Source organism: Protopterus annectens, chromosome 9.part0 (genome assembly GCF_019279795.1).
Source record: "Protopterus annectens isolate FY-2018-M chromosome 9.part0, PAN1.0, whole genome shotgun sequence".
NCBI classification, from domain to species: domain Eukaryota; kingdom Metazoa; phylum Chordata; order Ceratodontiformes; family Protopteridae; genus Protopterus; species Protopterus annectens.
The window spans coordinates 1,935,636,573-1,935,652,903 of NC_056743.1; the positions used below are offsets into that span (position 1 = coordinate 1,935,636,573).

Below are 16,331 nucleotides of genomic sequence, written 5' to 3' on the forward strand. Positions count from 1 at the left end.
AACTCAGAGCAGCCCACACAAAATGGGAAACTAGCTGAGCTGTTAGCTGCTTTGGTTTTGGTGCTATTTGGCAATAGCAGCCTAAACCATTCACAGCAATCAACCCACAGTCCAGTCAAAGGGGAAGGCACGGCAAGAAAACCCTCTGCCACTTCATGGTAACCACCCCACAGAGATCCTTTCATGCCACATCTCTCACACATATACACCTACAAAAACCCCCCACAGAGGACAGTAAGACCTAACTGGTGCTTGAAGCTGTTGACTATATCCTAGTTTTGATGCATTAACAAAACCAAACTAAGCTATTTACAGCAAGCAGCAATACAGTCCAGTACAGGGTGAAGCCGGCTGGGCTGTTGGCTGCTCTGATTTTGGCACATTAGCAGCCTAAAACCATTCACAGCAAGCAGCCCGCAATCCAATCAAAATGAGAAGTCACCTGAGCCGTTAGCGTCCCTTATTTGGTGCCATTTGGCAACAGAAGCTGAAACCAGTCACAGCAAGCAGCCCACAATCCAGTCAAAAAGGAAGCCAGCTTAAACCCTTCATGTTAACAAGGCCCTCTACTTACAAGATGGTCAGTCCCACAGAGAATGCATTCACACAATACATCACACAGAATGTCACAGTGGACAGTAAGACCTAACCTGGGAGGTGTTTGTTGCTGCAGTTTTGGTGAATTTAACAAAGGCAGCCTAAACCATTCACAGCCAGCAGCCTACAATCCACTCAAAAGGGGAAGCCATTTGGGCTGGACTCTTGGCTGTTCTGATTTTGTTGCCGTTTGGCAGTAGCAGCCTAAACCAGTCAGAACAAGCATCCCACAGTCGAGTCCATGGGGAGGCCAGTCTGAACCATTCACAGCAAAGAGCCCCTTTACCACATTAAGGTAGCCAGTCCCACAGAAGTCCATTCACACCAAATTCCACACCACAGAACTGCAGTGGACAGACGTAACTGGGTACTGTGAGTTACTGACTGCTATGGCTTTGGTCAGTTAACAAAAGCAGTCTAAATCCTACACAGCAAGCTGCCCCCAATCCAGTCCAGCTGGAAGACAGCTGAGCTGTTAGCTGCTCCGGTTTTGGTGTGTTTAATAGCAAGCTTAAGCCATTCAGAGGAAGCAGTCCACAATTCTGTTAAAAGGGGAATCTGGCTGGGCTGTTGGCTGCTTTGGTTTTGGACCTTTTCACAATAGCAGCTTAAGCTTTTTGCAACAAGTAGCTTCAATGCAGTACTTGGTGAAGCCAGCCTGAACATTTCTCCATAGGAAGCTCCCTTCTGCACAAAGTTGGAACACAAGGAAACTATTCACAAGAGTCAAGAGCCACCTATCTACCCCAGAAGACAAATACATCCTCCTACAGAGAACACAGACCGACAACGTTATCTATTTTCCAGGCTCACCCGGTCATACCTAGGGGGCATAGCTACTATTCGGGAGCCAGACTAGAGTGTAATCAGTGGTCTGTGCAGTGCACTACATCCTAGTCAGGCACTAAACTAACAAGCAAACATACCCGTCAATACCATACATTTGTAGGTGTTCCATAGTCAAAGGCAGAAGGTCAAAGACCCAAAAACACACATCTTGTCTACAGTACCTGAAATCCTTAAACATGAAATGCATAGACCACTAACTTTTGCAGCAAACACTGTTAATTTTATTAATGTTTCAGGTTAGTGCCATAGGTGCAGTGATCAGAAAATTCACTGTTCTCAGCTTTTTCTCAGAAAACCACAAAGTAAATTATAAAAACAGCAAGAGACCAGAAAAAAACACACAACTTGTCCTGAACATCAGAAACTTCTAGTCCAAAAGTTCTATCTAAAGTTTGTCATCATACACAGTCCCAACTAAACCAAATACAGTAATATTTCTCAAACCGTGTTCACACACAAGTTTCTGTACAGATCATGGAACTGTTTCAGTAATATGTAGTTTGCTGTGAACACAACATTGACACTGACACATACACATACGCAGACACACACATTCAAACCCATTATCATGAATATAACTCATTTTGATTCTTAACTTCCACGTATGTCAATAAGCCGTATATGAGAACAGCCAAGTATAAAGTAACAGGTGTTAGCCAGCCTCATATTTTTATTCTGTCCCTCTTGGAATGTGTGGTTTTCTGGCAACGTGTTGTAGTCACTGAAGAATAACACATTTGAGTTTGTGACTTCACATCATCATTCAGGAAATGCATGCCAGTATAAACCTATTCTAGCAGCTTTCTAAGTTTATGTGAGCATCTCTATAAAATCAGTTCGTATTTATGGGTCGTTGATGCCCACCATTAGTTTTAGCTTTGACTCTGATTCTTACACTGAGGTTGAGAGGTACGTTGATCTGTTCTTCCTGGCAAGTAGAGAACTGCAGTCAGAAAATAAAGGCACAAGTGTCACACTGTATAACCTTGCATGTCATAAATGTAAGCCACTGTTATTTGCATACTGTATGTTTTGTTACATGATGTATAAAAGACAAGCGCAGAATAACAAACAGAACCAGAGAAATTCAGACACCTTTAGACACTTTATATCGATAAAATCCTTTTCAATACTAATACAAACAAATCTAAAACCAAATGGTTTAAATACAGGTCACTGAAGTCACATGACCAGCAGTCCAAAAATCATGTGAACACAAGTATATAAAACAAGTCATTAAAATTAGAAAAAACATAACATTATCGCAACCTAGTATGTTGAGTTCAACCTAAGAATCTTTTAATTCAAGTAAATTACCACTATCACCACCTCTGGCAGGAGGTGACCATTTTCCAGGTTTAAATAATATGATTACCTTGAATACCTTTTATATACTTGTGGTCACATAATTTTTGGACTGCTGGTCATGTGACTTCATTGACCTGTATTTAAACCATTTGGTTTTTAGATTTGTTTGTATTAGTATTGAGGAAGGATTTTATCCGAAAGCTTTGCTATTATAAAGTGCGTTTTTCTCAGTTCTGGTTGTTACATGATGTAACCCAGGCAATGCTTGTAACTGGGGATTGATTTATCAGTGTTGTACCCTGGTAAATGCATTTAAATGAAATAAAAATAAACCTAATCATGAATGGGGTTTAAATAAAAGAAAAATAAAGCTAATCCTCGGAGTGCCAACCCATCATAATATGCATGCATCTCTGGTATCTCTTTAGGATGTAGGAAAAGAGGCTTACCCTGAGACACAAACTGGAGAACCAGCCATTGTAAGGCAAATACAAGCAGGCACAGCAAAGCAATGTCCACTGAAGTAACTTCTGACTTTCAGTTTAATTTCTTATATTTTGGCATCTGTGGACAGAATGGATAAGATCTTCTCATAATCACTGGTATCAGGTGGGCCATTCTATGTAAAACTGTGGTGAATAGTCCACGTTAATGTAATGAAAAGAAAATATGTAAAAAGTCTGTTAGGAAATCCAAGAAATTTTTGGGCAATAGATGTAGTTTCAAACACAAGTAAAAGAGCATATAGATGTGGCTGTATGGCTAATAGCCTGTATTTTATGCCCCCTCCGACTGGTCAGGCATATGTGAAGCTAGGTGTACATGTACTACAACCAGTGTGTGGTATATGTAGCTAGTTGAGATAATCGTACTTTGTACTGAAAACACTGGAAGGAAGTTACACCAAAGATTAGACCATCACTATCCTATAAACCGTAGTGAACAATGTAGTGGCTTGTTTAGGCATTCCATTAGATGTATGCATTTGTGTGTGTGATCAGCATTGGGTTACAACAGTCAAGCTCGTTGATGGCGAAGTAGGTCAGTCATTGCAACAGAACAGGAAGATGATCTGGGACCTAGGGGAGTGGAACTGATTGTAACTCAGCAAAACAATGGTCTGGGACTGGGGGGAGGGAGGGGGATGAGGAAGACAGATTGTAAAAGAGCCGGAAGAAGGTCTAGAGCCATGGGGGACCGATTGCAACAGAACAGGAAAACCTAGGGGAGTGGAACTGATTATAACTCAGCAAAACAGTGATCTGGGACGGGGGGGAGGGAGGGGGATGAGGAAGACGGATTGTAAAAGAGCCGGAAGAAGGTCTAGGACCATGGGGGACTGATTGCAACAGAACAGGAAAACCTAGGGGAGTAGAACTGATTATAACTCAGCAAAACAGTGATCTGGGACTGGGGGGAGGGAGGGGGATGAGGAAGACGGATTGTAAAAGAGCCAGAAAAAGGTCTGCTGGGGGTCGATTCCAGCATCAGAGAGAGAATGTTCCCACTCTAATATGTCATGGTTGGGCCACACCATGATTGCTGTTTGTATTTCTGAAGGTCGGACAAAGACATTAGTCTGCTGGAAGAAGTCCTGAGAAAGGCAACAGAAAGGGTGTTTTGGATGGATCTGCAGCAGGTGTCATCAGTCACCATAAAACACAATGAAGACATGATACAAGGCTGATACAAGTCCACCAAATCATGTTAGGAAGATGTTAAGGCATCTTTGACTAGAGAGAATTGGGGAGGGCATAAGCAGCAAACTGTAGAAACCAGCTCCTTCCAGAGCCTTTAGAAGTACTTCATTGTAAATGATGAGAATCATGGATAGAAATGGTTCTGTAAATCAGACTGCCAACTTTATGAATTAACTTTCCCTTCTACAAGGTTAGCTCAGTGTATTTTAGTTGGATATTTGTGATTTCATCATACAATTTGACTTCAATAACTAATTGTTCTAATTTGTTTGAATTCTGTGATAAGAATTTGTTAAATGGTTGCACTCCATACTATGTATATATATAAAGGTAACACCTGATATCATCGGAGACCTGTATTCCTCATGTCAAAAGTTGGATGATTTGCTTTCTATTAGTAAATCTAGACTTACTGTTGATAATTGGACTTGTGCGATTGGAACAGTTTGGAAAACTGTTCTGTTTATTGAAGTCTGGACTGATGAGATAAATGTTAGGCAAAAGTGCAAATAGAACACATTTTTCAAAAGCAAGTGCCCACTGTCAGTAAAGATCACTTACACCTTGTTAAATATATTACAAGTCACATGAATTCAGGATGCAAGTTTTCTTACAGTCTGAGGATTCAGAGGATTTAGAAGAAAATAAAGGAAGGAAGAAGTTTGCAACAAATAACCAGGAAGAAAAAGAAATTGATTGCAATGTAAAGGTAATATGTACTGAAAATGACACTGCTTTGTTATGTAACAGACTCCAGGGAGTGCTAACATTGTTCAATCAGAAAACCGTCTACAGGAAAAATACATAATTGTTCCAACAGAGAAAGTAGAAAGAACAGGGTTAAAAGGAAGACATAAAAATTGAACCTGGAAGGGTTGAGAATCATTATTGTAAGAAAAAGAGGAGAAAAACTGGAGATGACAACGTGGCTGAAATATGTAGAAGTACAAAGACAGCTGAATGAGAATTCTACACTTGAAAATTAAAGAAGCACTGAAAACAGTGAAATTAACAAAACTAATGATGGAAATCTCTCCTTTTATAACAGTTGGTAGATTAGACAGTACTGAGCAAGAAGTTGGAGATTCTCCTCATCTGGTCATAAATGATAAACTAGTAATTGTAGATTCAATTATTGGCGGAACTGATACTTTTGCAGAGAGTACAATGAACATTGAATAGTGTTGTTCATAGGTTCATAGATTAGTATTAGGTTAACTGTCCTTGTGAGCCATTTTAAGCCTAGCCAGTTATCCCATTAAGAATCAAACCCTGCACATTGTGTCTGTAAGGTAAACGCCTTAACCATTATACCAGTCTCAAACCCGGGTGCAGAAATGCTGGATGTAAGTAGGGCTTAGGAATGCCTTAATGTAAGGAGCTGTTTTTATTAATTTTGGTAGAAATTATCTCATCTGTAGTGACTCACTGACTTAGTAGGAAACGTACAGCCCTCTTATATACCATAGCTTGTCAGCTATTAGGACGCATAGAAAGGAGAAGTCAGGTCATTGTAAATGAAAATATTTTTGGGTAGAGTGGAAATGTGTTGAGTATCCAAACCAAATTTTGAGGATTGTATGCACTTGTCAAGACAAGGAAAGAGAATTTTTGCAGCAGGTATATTGCAGTCCTCACAGCACAAGTTCCAGGCCAGATGAATTCACTCAGTTTAGTACACAGACTGATTTATTAAAATAAAAAAACTTTTGCAGTAAAAGTTAACAGCAAAACTTCAAACTCTACCATTAAGAGTAAGTGGCACTTCTCTAGTGCCTCGGCTTTCAGAAAAGGCTTTTTAGAGTACATCTTTCTGCTGGCAAGTATACACTTAAATACATACATTTGATCAATTAATCATCCAGTTAAGAATTCACTAAAAAAGCCAACTAAAAAGGTAAACTTTTAATCTTCTTTTTAACCTTCTTATATTAAATGCTTTCAAGAGAATTCCCTGTTCAAACCTCTTGGAAACATTTATCATATTTTAAAGTAAATATTGCTTCCTTCTTAAATGTTCCTTAATTTTTTCATCAGTACTAATCCTGATATTCACTTGTTCAAAACCGTTGTTTGTAACCCCTGTGAGTCTCCATTATGGTGTTCCTTAAAGTCCATAGCTACAGGACTCTGAAATGTTTGCTTCTTGATGTCCATTATGTGCTCTTTTAATCTTGCAGCAAAGCTTCTCTTGCTCTCCCCAGTATAAAATAATCCACAAGAACATTTTAAACTGTATGTAATCTTTTCACTATTGCAAGTGAAGCTGCTTTCAAAACTATCAACTGTGTGTTTGCATACTGTGCAATTGTCATATCGAAAAGCTCCATTTCTCACTATATTATTCTCTATATTTTTTGGTGTCTTAAATTTTCCATCTACTAACATGTCCTTAAGACTCCTGCCTCTTTTATATGAAAAGCAAAGTTTAACATTTTTTTAGGCAGGATTTTTCTTTCTGTACATAGTACTAGTAATACCTAACTATTTTCTCAAAAATGTTAGAAAAATTAGTATACTTAGACACAAAATATAACTCACTTTGTTTTTCTTCTGCATTCTTTTTCTGCATTATTATGTTCTGTGCTTTATTCACTTTTTATTATTTACTTTATTATACCCCAACCATACTTTCTCTGGCTCATAGCTGCACAAACATTTAACCCTGACCATTTCCCCATAAGGAATTGAAGAAATAGTGTGGGGGGAGGGTGACAACTAGTTCCATGCAACATAAAGCATGGTTGTCCCATTTTTCTAAATATTTTAGTTTTAAGTTTACCATCTTCTGGCCCTTCTCTTGTAATATCCAGATAATTTACACTCTTTCCTTTTTGTAACCTATCAGATTTGATCTCAAACCTGTTCACTTGTAATTCTCTTTTCCACCTCTCCATAGCCCCCCTTTGCAAACAAAAATGAAATCATCACTGTATCTGTAAAAATGAACGTTTTCTAAAAAGTTATTCCATATACATACATAGATTTTCATAGAGACCCATAAATAAATTAGCATATGTGGGGGCAAAAGCGGCCTCCATAGCTGTCCCACACTTCTGATGATACAGAGCCATCAAATTCAAATGCATTATTTTCCAAACAGAACAGTGTCAGTTCTGTAATATACTGTGTACTGGGGGTTAAATCTATAGCATCTATGCAATCACTGTGTTTTATACTAGTGTATAGCCTGACTACATCTATCACTATAAAAAACATGTTTTTCTGCCATACTATTTTCTTTACTTTATCCAGAAAATCAAAACGGTCTTTGATATGTGAAGGTAATTGTATCATCTTTTTTTAACAAAAAATGATACAAAAAACATCCCAAATTATGGATTACATAACTGCAGGCAGGTACAATAGGATAACTTGGAGGGTTTACCTTCCTTTTATGTATTATAGGCACATAAAAAAACTTTGCCAACTTACTACTTTTATTTAAGAACTTATTTTTAGCATCTTCATGACTAAAATAATTTAGTCTAACCCCTTTATGTAGTAATTCTTCATAGTTCTTAACCATCTCCTGATAAAATTTATGAAAAAGTAGTTTTTTAACTTATCCTCTAGATGCTGTAGACACATAGTTACATATTGTGTGTAATGCGTTACTAGTTGCCCCCCCCCCCTTATCTGCAGGCTTAAATTTGAGTTCCTTTCTTTCCCTTAAAGTTTTTTTAAAGTGACTCATTCTTTTTGTGTCATATTATATTGAATTTCACTTCTAAAATACTTATTGCACTGTTGTTCTATCGCATAATTTAACATATGATGAAACATTTCAAATTTATCACACTTGAAAGGGAGCGTAAATTTGTTTTATAAGAAACACCACTAGTATCAAAATTACTATAAGCATTGCATTCTAAGTCAGAATTACAAGAAAAAAAACTCTCCATTGCTTGCAGCATCTACAAAATTTGCATTGTTCACATCTGCTTCTAAACTTTTTGTTTTTTTTCCATAGAAATCTATTAAATGTAACTTGCGAACAAAATTGAATACTTCCCCGTTTCTCATACACTCTGGGAAGAGACAGGATAAATTTCAAACCCCTATGCAAAGCATTTTTTTCTTCATTACTAATAATGCATTCAGACAAATTTACAATGTATTCAAAACCACTCACATTTATATTGGTAGAAAGTCCCATTTTATTATGTCCATTTTCCCCGTTTGTTGGTTCGGGAATTCTATCCGGCACCACGCTGTTGATCCTGCCAACTTCTCTTCTTATTCCCTTGTTGTAACTCCGGTTGGTCATGAAAATTTCTGTTTAGATACCCTGGATTCTGTCTCTTTGGGAGCCATGAGTAGACTTTCTATTCTTCCCCTTCGCCTTCCACTGATGAGGCTCCACTTTCAGTTTATGTATAATAATTCACAGATTGTTTAGTTGCCTCCTTCCCCCCCTAACGTGCTGCTTTTTGTTCGTTTTGGAAGAAGAAATGAACGCTTGTTTGTGTTTGTAATTCCGAATCTCAACAGTTTAAAATGGTTATATTGCAATATTTGACAACACAAGGATGGATTGTGGACTTCCAAAATGGCTGTACATTGAGTAACTGCTTAATTCTAACTCTCCCAGTGTGAAAAAAAGAATTAGCAGGGAAAGCCAGTGAATTTATATTTCTGGGTAAATTTCAGTAACTGGCTAGTATGTGCACTGCCTGAATGCTAGGAAAAAAAGAAATAGAGGACCTGAAAGAAATTCAGCTGCAAAAGGTGAGGAAAAACACTGGGAAAAGTGCTGCAGCTGTTCAGAAAAAAACAGTGCAAGCTCCAGACATGGCTTCCACAGACCTGATTAAAGTAAATGAAACACTGATGGAGTGCATCAACTCAAACAACAAAAGGCTGGGAGAAATGGAAGAAGCTTTGAACAGATATTCAGATGACATAAAACTGCAAAAATCAGAGGTCGAAATGAAAAAAAGGCTGGCTGAATAGGAGACTGCTCAAGAAGAGATACTTCAAAAATAATAGAATTAGAGGACAGCGCATGTAGGGAAAACCAGAGATTTTCTGCTCTACCAGAGAAGCTGGAAGGAACAGACTATTAATGTTATGAAAGCACGAATAAGTAACTGGACTGGTATTCCACAGCAGCAGCAGTTCATTGAAAGGGCACATGGTGTGTATGTTCCAAACCTGGCTATGAGAAAACATCCTAGAGCTTTAATAGTAAAATGGATGATTTCTCCTCGTCCACCAGGCAGAAGAGGAGTAAATTTATTCCACTATTCAGGGAATGTCGAGAAGCAGGCATGAGATTCACACTGTTGCGCCCAACTATCTTCAAAATGTTTCCCTGGAGGGGCAAAGTCATTTTTGATGAAGTACTTGCTAAGGAGGAAATGCAAAAGTTTGTCCAATAAAAAAGTGAGCTGTGAAACAGAAGGAGAATCTTCTGTTTGTTGTTCTGGTAATAAAGCCCACAGAAAGACTGTGCCAATGAAACAATTTCCAATGTTTAAACAGAAAATGCTTAAGAGAAGGAAAAATGCACAAAAGCTGACTAGAAGAATCGAGAGTATGTTGGAAATGACACATAGGATTTGGGAGATGATCAATGGGAATAAAACTGGTAACTTGGAAATTGACAAATGTGGGATTATAAAGCAATTATATTTGTGAAACATGACAGATCAAGAAAATCTGGAAATATTGGTCTCTTTGACGTTGTTAAACTTGTATGGGACTTTAAAGCACATGTCCTAAGTCATGTCATTAATGTTTGGGGGAACACTTAGGAGGGGGAAGAGGAAGGAAAGAATTAACTAAGTAAAACTTTTGTTCTTGAATGTAGTATGCATGGTATAAAGCAAACTCTGTTCGGTTATTTTTAAGTGTAGGGGGATACTAATATAAACAGGTGCTCCTAATTTTTTTCCTCCTCTTTCTCCTTGTTCAGTTTTAAGAAATGTAGGCACAGCAGTATAAAAAAAAGTCTGATTAAAAGTGTGACAAAAGAAAAAATGAGTATGCTTTTTTCTAATTCTTGCATAGGGGAATGACTGGATTAAGGCATTTAACTCGCTCTAGTAAATAGTTTTAAGAGAACGCAAGTAAATGAAATAGGATATTGAATATTATAAGGCTTTTTTCTACCAAATATGTGCGTAGTAGCAGTTCTGTATCTGGTCCTCATGACAATCTGATAGAGAAATGGCTAAGATAATGTTCTCTGAAAGTATTCGAGTCGAGACTACTGAGACAGCTATAAAGATAAGACAAAACAACACAGCACTTGGTAGAAGCGCAGGCTGCTCCATGCATCTTGGCATGTATAACCTTTCTTTTATGTTAACTTAAGTCTGTGAGTGTGGCTGTCAGTTTGGCGCGCATTTGCCCCTATTAGGAGGATAAAACTTCAATATTTAGGTTCATAGGTAGGCACTAGGCTATCGGCCCAAAGGCATACGTAAGCCTAACCAACAAGGTTCCCTGGCTTGCGCCACACAGTTATTTTTCTGTGCCACTGTCAAGCAGAGACACAGAAGTGATCCCCGGGGTGTATTTCCTATTTCCCATCCACTCATCAAGATTTTTCTTGGAGTGCTAATGAAGAACTTTGCTTGACATAGATGAGTAGCCTGTTTCAGAGTATGGGAAGTCTCTGGGACAGGAATCTATCCCTCCAGCATGTCCTGTTTATTGTGGTGACAAGGTTTAGGTCCCTAGAGCATGTAGTTCTGAGGGATTGGGATTTCTTTAGGTGTAACATGTCCAACAGTTCTGGGCTTGACATGGCTTTATACGTTAGGCAGAGATCACCTCGGAGTAGGCGATATGCTACAGAGTAAAGCTGGAGTTTTTTGAAGCGGTCAGTGTAGGGCATTTGTTTGAGGCCAGTAATCCTCTTTGTGAGGTACTTCTGTGGCCTTTCCAGCTGCTGTAGATGTCTTGTGAGGTACATTCCAAAAGGGGCGTTGTACTCTATAATGGGTCTGAGTGTCGAGTCGAGGGGAACAATGACTTCTTTTTTTCTGGATGAGAACCCTTTTATGATGAGGTGTGCCACTTAGAAGGACATCCTGACTACTGTGGTGATGTGACTATCAAAGGAGAGACTACTGTCCACCTGGGTCTCAAGGTCTCTTGTCACGCATTTGGTGTTAAGTAGATTGCTGCCTATGTGGAAGTTCATGGGTACAGAATATTTGCCAAAGGGGATGACACTGCACTTTTTGGCATTGAGCTTGAGGCCATGGCTCTGACACCAGGCATCTGTCTCAGCAAAGCTCTTCTGTAGGATGTCCACATCATTTGGGGAATTGACTATGGCACCTAGTTTGCAGTTGTCTGCGAACTTTGTTAGCCAGAGGCCTTCTGTGTTAGCCTGTACTTCAGAGAAGTACATACCAAACAGGAGAGGTCCCAGGACGGAACCCTGTGGTACTCCACTTGTCACTGCTTTGAGGTCAGATTTGGAGTCTGCAACTCATTTACAACTTTGTTGACTGCCTCAGAGTCGATCAGGTTCAGGAGGCAAGATCTGCCTTTCACAAACCTGAACTGGGTGGGATCCAGAGTTTGGAGGTTACCAATGTCTTTGAGTTCCGTGATGATACGTTCCATGGCCTTGTAGACTGTGGTATCATTCTGGGCAATGGCAGAATGCTACTCAGGGCTAGGGTCATACCTGCCTGGGCTACAAGATCGGAGAGGTCTTCCATGTCTCCATGTAGTCTAGGGAGGTACGTCTCAGGTCATTCACACCAACATGGACAATGACAGAGTCATATTTGTACTTGTTGTGGAGTGACCTGAGTGTGTGGGTTATGTGGTGGATCCTGGCAGCTGACAGTAACCTTCTCCTTGTTTAGTCTGGTAAGTGGGACATCAGTCTGCCTGTCTATAGAGTCACCTGTGACTAGTGTGTTGGGTATGTTGTTTTGCCTTATTGGCTGTGGTTGAGTGGCACACTGAATCTGTGGGCTGTGTATCATTTGGGTTAAGTTGGGAGATGGAGGTTGCTTACGTTTCAGCTTTGGAGGTCTCTCTTGCTTAGATTATTATTGAGAGCCTCCGCGAATGTTTTTGTGTTACTATGTGTGGATTTTGGTTGTGTAGATTTAGTGAGACTGTGATGTGTGGTGTGGTGCAAATGTTTACCTTCTCCTCATAACTGTCAAGTTCAGTCTTGGTTGGAGAGAGCTTTACCTCCAGTTTGGCTAGATAAGTGCATCTCACAGGTTGTAGTGTTGGTTGGTAGGAGGAGAGGGTTATCTGTGTACATGAGGCAATTTCTACATTGCCTCAAGATGCGCCGATTCATCAGACAGACAGGAGAGAACACTGGGAGCTGACCCTTGGACATGCCTGAATAAAAAAACTATTTTCCTCTAGATAAGTGAAGGAAAGTGGGTATAAGAGCTGTTTTTGTCTAAGCAAGTGAGAAAAGTAAGTACAAAAACTGTTTTCTTCTAGGTAATGAGGAAGATTGAGTGCTATAGTAATTAGTAGCTTATTTAGTGCTTACAAGTTCTGAATAAGTGCTGAGCATGAATAAGCAAATTTAAGTGCTAAAATTAAGAATCTGTATCTGCACTAGACGAGTTACAGGACAGAAACAAGTGCAAATGCCGGCTTTCAAATCAGAAAGTTGAGAGAGATGGAAGAGATTGCCCAAACGGCCAATAACTACAATTTCTGGGCCAGAATCACCCCTTATGTGGTAGACAGGTTACCTAGTGCTTACCACTCCCACTGATCAGCTAGAAGGCTTCCCTCCAACACAGAAAGGCTTGGGGGGCTCAGAAGCTTACATACAGTCCTGGATACAGCAAATCTGTATCTGGAACACAAGTTACAGGAAAGGTAGGAAACAGGCTTAGTTTTTTTTTTTTTGATGTACATATTTATGTGTTAAGTTGAGTTTTTGGGGGGGGCAGTGGTATGTTTTTTTTTTTAGGGCTTTGAATAAAACAAGTTTTGTAAGATGGGCTCAAATGGATATAACGAGAAATAACTGTATAAAAGACCAGGCTGCCAAACAGTGTATGCATGTAACACAAAAGCTGGAGCTAGACATTTAACAAAAAAGCTGTTATGCATAAAGGGTGGGAATAATAATTTTTTAATGCAATGATGCTTTCTGTTAATGTCTTTAAATGTCAATGATGTCACAGATAAATACAAAAAACGAGTAGTGAACTGTATTAAAAATGTAGAGTGCAAATAGTTATCCTACAGGTGACACACTTGGAAAGAAATGAACATGTGAATTTGAAGAGAGATTTTCAGGATATAAGAAAAGAAGTTAGAAGAAATGTATGAAAATATTTGGCATGCAAGATGTGAATTAAGTGCTAGGAGTTCTGAGTGAATTTACATATTCCCCAAGATACAAAAACTGGGCAAGGCTAGACGGAGTTTACATTTCACAGGAACATATGCATTTAATCGAAGATCGTGATATGCACCCAATAACTATTTCAGATCATGCACCAATGACTAAAAGAAAAACACAAGGTAATGAAATAAAAATGAAACACTGGCACTTCCCCACCTGTGTGTTGAAAATAGAGGAGTTTAAGGAATGGGTAGTGGGACTTATTCAGGAGTCACTGTAAAAGATAGAAATTGCTACTGAAAATATAGCTAGGGAGTGGGATAAAATGAAAGTGGAGATTAAAAATAGGGTGGAAGTAAAAGAAAGGGAGATGTTAAGTAAGAATTATTTACAGAGACGGACAAATGTTAAAGTATTACAAAATAAGGGGAATCTCACAGAGCAAGAACAACTGCAGAATGCTAAGCAGAAAATAAGGGATTACCTCGATAAAACACACGAGTTTAGCAAGATTGCTGTTAAGCAACTGTTTTTGATAACTCTAGAACACAAAAACTTTTAGCACAACGACTCAGGCAACAGAAAGCAGAAAGGGCTGTCACCAAGCTTAGGGAGCCTACAAACAAGGAAGATAAGAGATCCTGTAGAAGTAGAAATATTTCAGAAATCCTATGAAAGGCTTTATAAAGCACAGAAATACAGAAATTCAGAAAAGGTATAAATGTAAATGTTCATGGAAGAATTAAATATGCCAAGGTTGGAGGTATGAGGCTCAGTTACAGTATAGGAGTAGATGAGATAAAAATGGTGATGTAGAACCAATCTGCAGGAAAGTCCCCAGGAATAGATGGCATTTCTATAGAAGTTTGGAACCTAGGACAGAAAAAACTGATAAAGATCTAGAAGGTTTTGATTAACAGTATTTTAAGAGGAGGAGAAGTACCAACATCCTGGAAGAAAGCTGTGGTAGCTGTAATAGCTAAAGAGGGTAAAGCTCCATCAGATCTGGCTTCATTTAGCCCCATTTCAGTACTAAACCATGATTATATAAAGTATTTGTCTATAATGGCTAAAGGAATGCCAAAAGTGATGCCAAAATTGATATGGACCAGTGTGGTTTTGTGGAGAGGAGACAAACATTTGACAACATTAACAGAACACTGATGATCCAGAGGGAAGCAGAATGTAAGAAAATACCACTTTTATTGGTGGGTCTTGATGCAGAGAAAGTATTTGTCAGAGTAAGCTACGACTCTATGAGCAGGGCAATGGAAGCATTTACATTCCCTGATAAAATTATAAGGTTGATTAGGAGGATATACGAGGGATCAGAGGCAAAATTAAACTGGATGGGTCCCTCTCTGATAATTTCTTCTTGAGAAGAGGAAAACCAGGTAGTGGGTGTCCTCTCTCCCTTTATTTACATTATATTTAGAACCATTGGCAAAGAAATCAAGGGACTCAGAAATTCAAGGATATAATTGGTATGGTAGTCAAAAGCTGGCTCTATTTGCAGGTATTATTTTATACCTGATCAAACTAGAAAATGACAGTGTTGTAGAACATTTTGAGTCAGTTTTATATCTTTTCAGGATACAGAATTAATTTAGCTAAAACAAAGGCAGTAGTGGTAAATTATGTACTTGCACACACAAATTGGTTCTGCAATATCCATATTTATGTGAACATGACAAATTGAAGTATTTAGAAGTATGGATTAAAAATGATTTTGGTGTGGCACCTAAGGATATATGTGAATAGACCAAGCAAAAGATAATACAAAAACTGAGAAATTAGAAGTTGTTTTACATGGATAGTAAGATAGAAGCGAAAATTTCATATTTCCATACCGGCTCGGTCGAGGCCCGGGTTAACAACGACCGCCACCAGTACTGTTAGCCAACAGGGTGCTGGCGGAAATTGGGCTACTGTTGTCCGAAGGAGAAGAGGAGGACAAAGGCATACCCGAAGGCAGGAAGAGAGGAGGAAGGTTAGGAGTGTAGCAGTGAGGGTAGGAACTTTGAATGTTGGCAGTATGACTGGTATAGGAAGAGAGCTAGCTGATATGATGGAGAAGGAAGGTTGATATATTGTGCATGCAAGAGACCAGATGGAAGGGAAGTAAGGCCAGGTGTTTAGGAAACCGGTTAAAATTGTTCTATCATGGTGTGGATGACAGGAGAAATGGGGTAGGGGTTATACTAAAGGAACAATATGCCCAAGAGTGTTTTAGACGTGAAGTGTGTCTGACAGAGTGATGTTTATGAAGCTCAAAATTGATGGTGTAATGATGAATGTTAGTGCATAAGCTCCACAAGTTGGGTGTGCGATGGATGAGAAAGAGAAATTTTGGAGCGAGTTGGATGAAGTTGTGGTGAGTGTACCCAAGAGTGAGAGACTAGTGATTGGAGCGGACTTTAATGGGCATGTTGGTGAAGTGAACAGAGGGGATGAGGAAGTGATTGGTAGGTATGGTGTTAAGGAGAGGAATGCAGAAGGTCAGATGATTGTGGATTTTGTGAAAAGGATGGACATGGCTGTGGTGAATACGTATTTTAAGAAGAGGGAGGAGC

The 16,331-nt window shown here is 39.0% G+C and overlaps 1 protein-coding gene across 1 annotated transcript in view; it reads left to right on the plus strand.

Annotated features, from left to right (window-relative positions):
• The window catches only part of HOOK2 (hook microtubule tethering protein 2), a gene marked incomplete in the record, with an annotated part of 1,827,100 nt that overhangs the window by 1,636,152 nt on the left and 174,617 nt on the right, over positions 1–16,331 (plus strand).